The 8215-nt window shown below is 42.9% G+C and overlaps 1 non-coding gene across 1 annotated transcript; it reads right to left on the reverse strand.

The window, feature by feature from the left end:
* Positions 1-3307: 3307 nt before the first annotated feature.
* On the reverse strand, positions 3308-3379 carry TRNAT-GGU (transfer RNA threonine (anticodon GGU)). The gene has a single exon. It is a non-coding gene; the product is annotated as a tRNA-Thr (tRNA).
* Positions 3380-8215: the final 4836 nt, after the last annotated feature.

Genomic DNA, 8215 nt, shown 5'->3' on the forward strand with positions numbered 1-8215 from the left:
AAAGCAAACACTGCGGAAGATTTCAGGGAGGGTGGGGGTATGACTGATAAAGGTATCTGTAGCAGCATTTGGATTTCCAAGTTTGCTTTCCGGGTGTGAGGTAAAGATGCTTTCTTGTGGTCTTGAAATAAGTTCCAACTGCAAATGAGCATATGAAAGTGTGGACTCTGCATTAAGAAGTAAGGGGATACATCAAGGATACTGTTTAAAGGACCACAAATAAAGCATCTTTACCTCACTAGTGTTTAGTAACCAGCAGTCCGGCAAATTAGTGACCAATAGACCATCATGCGTGCAACTTAAAATGTCCATTCCTTAGTCTAACCTAGACTTTGTGGGGTGGGGGGTGTGCGGTAATTAAGTTTTTTTTTTTTAAGGTAGGTACTAGGGATTGAACCCAGGACCTCATGCATACTAAGCATGTACCATTGAGCTGTACCTTCTCCCCAGGCGAGTCCTTTCAAAGGAGAGTCTTCACTGGCTGGATGGTTGCAGAAGAGGCCCCAGATGCATACCACAGCCCTGCCTGACACCCAGATTTCAGCCCAGTGAGACTCCGAGCAGATACTCCCCTTGAGCTGGACCTGCACTTCTGTCCTACAGAAACGGAGGTCATAAACATGCATTGTTTGAAAGCCACTAAGTTTGTAGTAATTTGTTATGCAGTAATAGAAAACTCATATGTCCAGGAATAGCACTTGGGTTTTTATCTTTTTAGTTACAGCATTTAGTTTCCTTCCTGTGTACACAGATACTTCTGTGTGTGTCATGGAATTGTACTTTTTCTTTAATCTTACTGTGTTGGTGAACATTTTTCACCCTGTTAATTTTACCACACCTTTAAAAGCTGTGCAGAATTTATTTAACAGTCTCCTAATGTTGAAGATTATTCTCAGGTCATTGTTATTAGCAGTACCATCACACAGTCCAAGAATTCCTGAGCCTAAGTACCTAGAAGTAGTCTTCTGGTATTTAAAAAAATCTATGCATATAGTTCCCCTACTGTATAGTACAGGGAACTATGTTCAATATCCTGTAATAACCTATAATGGAAAAGAATCTGAAAGAGAATACATATGTGTATATGTGTATAACTGTGTATAACTGAATCACTTTGCTGTACACCGGAAACTAACACAACCATATAAATCAACTATACTTCAATAAAAAAAGAATTTAAGTTTATGCTCTTAGCTGTGATGCAAAAATACCATAAAGAAGCCACTTCAACCAAAACAACAACAAAAAAACCTTTGCTTGTTTCCAGCTACCAACTAATTCTCCCCTACTTTCTCATCGTGAGAGTTCCTGAACAAGGGATCTCTATGAATGGTTTTAAGATAATCACCATTTATTGAGTGCATGCCCGGCACATTCATTTCTCATTTCATCCTTAGAGCAATCTGCGGTGTCTCTGTTTTACAATGAAAGAAACTGAAACTTAGGTTAAGCCATTTGCCTGTGGTTTCACAGTTGATAAGCTGGGGAGCAGGCTTCAAACTCAAGACCTTCCGATTATGTTCCTGAGTCTCCTGACACCCGGCTGTGGTGAAGGAAAGTGCAGCGTTTATTGCAGGGCGCCGAGCAAGGAGTCCAGGAGCTGGCGCTCGGAAGGCCCGAACTCGCTCTCTGGGCTCAGACCTAGTCTGCGCCGACAGGGCTGAGCGTCCCAAGAAGGTCAGAATTGCCAGTCAGGACGGGCCGTTATGGTGCCTCCCTGAGGAAAGTGGTGAAGAAAATTGAAACCAGCCAGCAGCCAAGTACACTTGCTCCTTCTGGGGCAAAACCAAGATGAAGAGATGAGCCGTGGGCATCTGGCACCTTGGCTTCTGCATGAAAACGGTAGCTGGTGGTTCTGGGACCACTTCTGCAGCCGCAGTGAAGTCTGCCATCAGAGGACGGGAGGTACTGAAGGACCCGTAGAAGTGCCACCATTTGAAACGTTGCTAGCCTCTAATAAATGGGTTGATTTATGTCACAACAACAAAAGGCCTGAGCTCCCCAAGGCTTCTCCCCAAGGCTTTCAGGGAAATATTTTTAAAGACAGGGTGAGGGAGGGGGCCGTGGGGTGCATGATCAGCTTGTGGACATTCTTCTGATTGGTCGGTGGTGAGGTCATCAGGAGTCAACAGCCACCTTCTGGCTGGAACCAGTCTGGGGTCTCCGCGCTTGTGGGCAGCGTTCAGTTAACTTCTTCCACCTGGTGGGGGTTTCACTTCCTGCAAAACAGCTCAAAGGATGTGGCTTAGAATTAAATGTCCATGACTTTGTTTAATGGCTAAACTATTATTTTGCCTTGTTTGATTGTTTTCCTTTCTGTGTTTTCTCACTTAGATTAAAATTACTCTTTGGAACTTTTGGGAAGGCCTAGGAACCTAAGGTTCTTCTCCATACAAGAGGCAGGGGGAGGACGTGGTGGGAGTGTATTCCGGGAAGGCCCCATAGGGTCCTGCTCGGTTATGAGGAGAGGCCAGACTCAAGTGGGTTCTGCCACTCTCAGTGGACTTGCCTCATGATTTTGCTGAAAGTACATTGACGAATGTCACCAGGGACACTCCCGCCGAATTCAGGACTTGCAGGGACCTTTTCTCTGTGCCCTTGGCTTCTCGCGGCGATTGGTGGGGTTGTTCACCATTTCTCCCCATCCTTAATACTTTATGCCAGTGTTTCTCAAATCATTTCTGGTAAAGGACTAGTTGTCTTTTTAAAAAAATTCCAATTCACCATGGACCAGAACTTTTGTGAAAGACAATAAAAATGAATTGTTAGAAAAAATGGGATGAAAAACATCCTTCAAAGTACAGTCTTAAAGCTGTTGTGATTGGTTTCAATAGACATAAAATTGGATGTTACGGCAATGCCAAATTGATAGAAGCGTTTCTGAAGGCTCTGGTTTCTGTACTTCCTTGGCCTCGGACCAGAGATAGTGTGCGGACCACTCCTCAGCGGCCTTGGTTGACGCTGTCTTAGTTCCGATTTTTCCTGACTTGGCACCTTCTTTCTCCTGCCCCTAATTATGGGCATTCCTTAAGGCTGTCCTTTTTCCATCCTCATCCACCCCTACTTAAAACTTGAAGCTGCTTCCATGTATATGTCACAGGGCTTGGCATACAGAGTTCATTATGACACAGCACTTGCCCTGAAGGAAGTTACAGTTGGCGGAGGAGCTCCAGGCAGAAACCCAAATAGCTGCAATGGTGAAAGAAATGGCTTCCACCTTTCTCAGTCCTGGCCTTTCACCATGTACTAGTCCAGTATTTCTGACTATTTGCTGTGTATCTACTCTGGTGCATTTCTCCCCCTTTAACGAAGGCACTGGGGATTGAACCCAGGAACACATGCACACCCAGCACACGCTCTACCACTGAGCTATGCCCTCGACCCTTAAATGGTACATTAAAAATTAAAAAATTTTTTTTGTGTGTGTGTCTACTCTGGGACACCCCATGCTGACCTCCCCTCAGCTTCTAAAATTGAGAACCATTCTTTCCTCAGATCTGACCCACCCCCTTGGCTTCCTGTATTTCAACAGCATCATGTGATTTCCCTTTCTCAGAATCCATGGGGGCTTTCCTGTCTGTAGGAGTAGCATCAACTCCACCAGCCTCTTTATTCTGGGCTCTTCACAATGACTCCCTTGTCCCCATGACGTTCCCTTCTTTCTCATCCCTGAAGCCTCGGCTTGCTTCTGCCTCCTCGCTGTCTCCTACAGCCCCTCTGCCACCCTGTCCAGCCCTTGCCATCACAGGGCTCATTGTGGTCCTGAATCCTCCAAGCTCTCCCCAGTCACTCAGCCAGCCTTGGCACCTTTCCCTCCCCTGAACGGCTGTGTTACTCTCTCACCTGTTCTGGCGACTAATCTTGCAACGTTACCTCACTCTGAATGGGTAAACTTGGTCCCTGCGAAGCATGGGGATCTTTTAGGTCAGGAAAACGAACTCTTCTTGATACTTAACTCCTTTACCTCCTAGGGCAAAGTAGATAGTAATGCTTAAATTGAGCTCATGGTAAACATCCTATATTTGCAAAAACTTCAAGAAAGCAGGGGGCTGCTTTGGCATTTCCACTTCTGCTTTAAATCTCTGTGGTCACTGGCCTTTCAGGCGTTGGGTGCTGGAGCTTGGAGAGCTGCGATACCCAGGTGTCGGTCTGTGGATTGGTTGATGAGAATCTCCTTGTGCTTTGAAGAGATTTCTCACAAGTACAAGCATGGATCCTGGTCCAGACCTACGGAAGCAGAGGTCCAGGGTGGGGACCTGGGAAGCTGTACATCACAGCCAGGATGCAGACACATTCTCTAGTCCAGCCTTCTTCCAGTTGAGAATACTGAAGCCCCTCAAGTGGAAATGACATGCCGGGTTCACACTGAGAATGGCCAGGGCAGGATTTAAGCCCCCTTGAGGGGCTCCCTGAGTAATCACTACATCCTGAGCGTGTCAAAATGTCATGGAAAGGAAATGTAGAGAAAAAAGGCAGAACGTGTACAAGATCGTGTTGGGAGAGTCATTCTGCAGGGGATCCCAAGTGATTTTATTAGTTTCACATTTTCCTGTAATTTAAATTTTTTTTTCAGTGTGCAACACAAGACAACATCTATTAAAAATGCTACAGCAGGGGAGGGTATAGCTCAGTGGTGGAGTGTGGCTTAGCATGCACAAGGTCCTGGGTTCAATCCCCAGAACCGCCATTAAAATCAATAAATAAACCTAATTACCTTCCCTCCCCCCAAAAAAGACAAAAAATATTTTAAAATTTGCATTCTTTTTTATTGAAGTATAGTCAGTTTACAATGTTGTGTCAATTTCTGGTGTTCAGCATAATGTTTCAGGCATACATATATATATTCATTTTCATAGTCTTGTTTATTATAGGTTACTACAAGATATTGAATATAGTTCTCTGCTATACAGTAGAAACTTGTTGAAAAACAAACAAAAATTTTAAATGCTACAGTGGCAAAATACCAGCTTTTCAGAAGTCAGTATTCCTTTTTTTTTTTTTTCCAAATGACAAATTCCTTTCTCAGTTGTTTCTGAGTAATATGTAACCTTAGTAATTCATTTAGGGACTTAAAAAAATTGCTTCAGTGTTTTTGTATGGTATATAATGGATAAAGTTAAAAAGAAATACTATGGCAGATAAATTATTAAAGATTGTATTATAAAATTTATTTAAAAGGCAATTTTTTTCCTCCTTCAGCCCTTTTGAGCCCATTTAAAACCACTTTTTAACAGCTTTAGTGAGATATAATTTACACACCACAGTTTAAAGATACAGTTCAATGGGTTTGGTATAATTACTAATTTTTTTAAAATTGTGGTTATATATAGCATAAAAATTACCATCGCAACCATTTTTAAGTTTAGAATTCAGTGGCGTTAATAGTGATGTTTTTGAAAATGAAAAAGATTAAGCAGGCACTGTTACTGCCCTGGATGATATGAATCTCCAGAACCGCTTCTCAGTCACTTGAAGGTTTGCAAACTACCTGTCGGGAGCAGAGATGTGTGCTGCTTGCTGAGTTCTTCCCCGTGTCTTCTCAATCTTAGCCTTGGGCTGCGATGGTTCAACTTCAGGCTGGTAGAAGCCAGACTGGTCTGCACTGAGCCACCCATGGCTCCCCGTGTAATCTTACATCTGAGGGAACTGCAGTTTCTCCACACCCCTGCTCAAAAGACAATGCATTCAGCCTGGACTGGGCGTATTTCAGGAAGCACAGCTCCATAATTCCCCTGCAGTTAGATCGGACTGGCCCATACGCCCAGCCTGCTACCCTTTCCCCACCCTACCCTTCCCCACTGCCGTCTCTCCCCTTCAGCTACTTTTATAAAGACAACTGCACAACTTTACCTTGAAAGATGTTGAAATCTACGCAGGAAAGTTTATCTTGCAATGATCGTATCTGTGTGAGTGTGTGTAGAGGATGATGGGGGGTTAATATGATGGAGCCCAAATCCTATACATTATCTGAGAGAGTGTAGCATAATTGTTAAGAGTGGGCTCTGGAACTGGATTGTTTGGGTTTAAATGCTAGCTCTGCCACTTCCTGGTTGCGTGACCTTAATCTCTCCATGTCTCATATCCTGATTTTTTTTAAAAGAAATTACAGATAGTACCTATTTCAAAGGATAGCTGATAGGATGCGCTGAGTTAGTTTAAATACAATGCTTGGTACAGAGCCAGGCACATAGTAATCACTATATGTATTCACCATTATTATTGCCATAGTAGTAGAAGTACTGTAGATCTTTTCAGTAATAGAGTGAGGAAGAGATTCAGGAATAATCTCTGAACAATGGAATAGTAACTGAAAGGATTTTCTCATACATGGAAATGTACTTGACACTGGCAGGCGAAACAGAGACAATCATAATCTTTTTATTCTTCCAAAATGTCCCTTTTGGAACTTAATCTCCTACAACTCACTTGTTCACAACTATGCAATTTGGGGGATGGAAGAAAAGTGCCAAAGTCAGTTACCACACAGCCTTCCTGGACCACAGCTGTAAAGCGGAGCCTGCCTGAGCCGGCTGCTCAAGACCTGGTAGGAGCCTGCACTAAGCTTCAGAAAAGCCCGCCTCTTCCCCAAGCCGACCTTTGTGTGCCTGCATCCAGGGAAGCACTCCAGACGCCCTGGCGAGCGTGCTTGAGCGCTTCTGTCCCGGCACAGTCATTTCATTTCAACAGAAGCCCACGCTGGGTAATTACAGGTTCTCACACGTGTAACCTGTTGGTAGGAATCCTTTAGTTCCAGATGATCTCCAGAGGGCCTGAACCTAGAAGCTGATGAGTTATTCGAGTATTGATTGAGATCATGTGCAGATAAAGGAAAATTGCTGTGAACCATTAATCTTACTTACATCATGCTCAGCCTCTTCACACACTCTCCCCTGATCCACTCAGTTTTCCGTCCCCTTCTTCGTGGCTGCCTGCTCACTGCCTCCTCTGAAATTTGCCCAGTGGCTTGGTACCGGTGTATTCTTCATCTGCCTTGTGAACTCCTGCTTCTGGTAACCCTTCCTTTAGAACAATGATATGCATGTGGAAAGGGTTAATCTGCTTTGATGCATTTATTCTTTCTGGCTTAGATTTCCCTCATGTTTCCGAAAGGTAGGTTGTTCATTTCAACAATAAATATGTATTGATGTGAATTAAAATGTCATGAATTCTCTGTGGTCTCACTCCCACCCTCACCTAACCTCTGTATAGCAGTAATTCTCAAGGTTTAGTATGGGGAGGGGCATCTGGCAAGCTCAGATGAAGTGTGGGTTTCTGAAAAGATTCTGATTCAGTCAGCCAGCCGCTGGTGTCGGGACTGTAACAAGCATCCACTGGCCGCTCTCATAGGTGCAGCTGGGGAACTCTACTTTGAGAAGCACTGCTCTATTGTACTGTTCAACGGATATACGGTGTGAGTCACTTACGTCATTTAAAATTTTCTATTTTTCATTTTTTCATGTTAAAAAAGTAAAAAAAACACTTGAAATGCTTAGATATATTTTATTTAACCTAGAATATCTAAAATATCATTTTAACACATAGTCAATATAAAATTATTAGGAAGATATTTTACATTCTTTTTTTTGTAGTAAGTCTTCAAAATCTGGTGTAGTTTACACTTAGAGCTCATCTCAAATTCAAATTAGCCACATTTCAAGTACTCAGTAGTCACATGTGGCTAGTGGCTATTTGGTTTGTGCTGGTCTCAGCCTATGGATAGTGGTGCTAAGGCTAGAAATGCTGAGGGGACACTCACCTGCACCCCAGGTGAGCCTCCACAGACATTTCCCCTTTCAGAACTAATGTTGTGGCTGGACTAGCCCTTGTAGTTCTTTTCTTTACTTTTTATTGAAGCATAGTCAGTTTACAATGTTGTGTAAATTTCTGATGTATATTCATTTTCATAACAGGTTAGTTACTAAAAGATACTGAATATAGTTTCCTGTGCTATACATTATAAACTTGTTGTCCATCTATTTTAATATGTTTAAAAATTTATTTATTTATTTTGGGGGGAGGGAGGTAATTAAATTTATTTACTTGTTTATTTATTTTTAGAGGAGGTACTGGGAATTGAGACCATGACCTCGTTCATGCTAAGCATGTGCTCTATCACTTGAGCCATACCCTCCCCCGGTTGTTTATCTATTTTATATATAGTAGTTAGTATCTGCAAAGTTTATCCCTTCCTACCTCCTTCCCCACCCTGGTAACC

The sequence above is a fragment of the Vicugna pacos genome, chromosome 7, assembly GCF_048564905.1.
Source record: "Vicugna pacos chromosome 7, VicPac4, whole genome shotgun sequence".
Lineage (NCBI taxonomy): Eukaryota > Metazoa > Chordata > Mammalia > Artiodactyla > Camelidae > Vicugna > Vicugna pacos.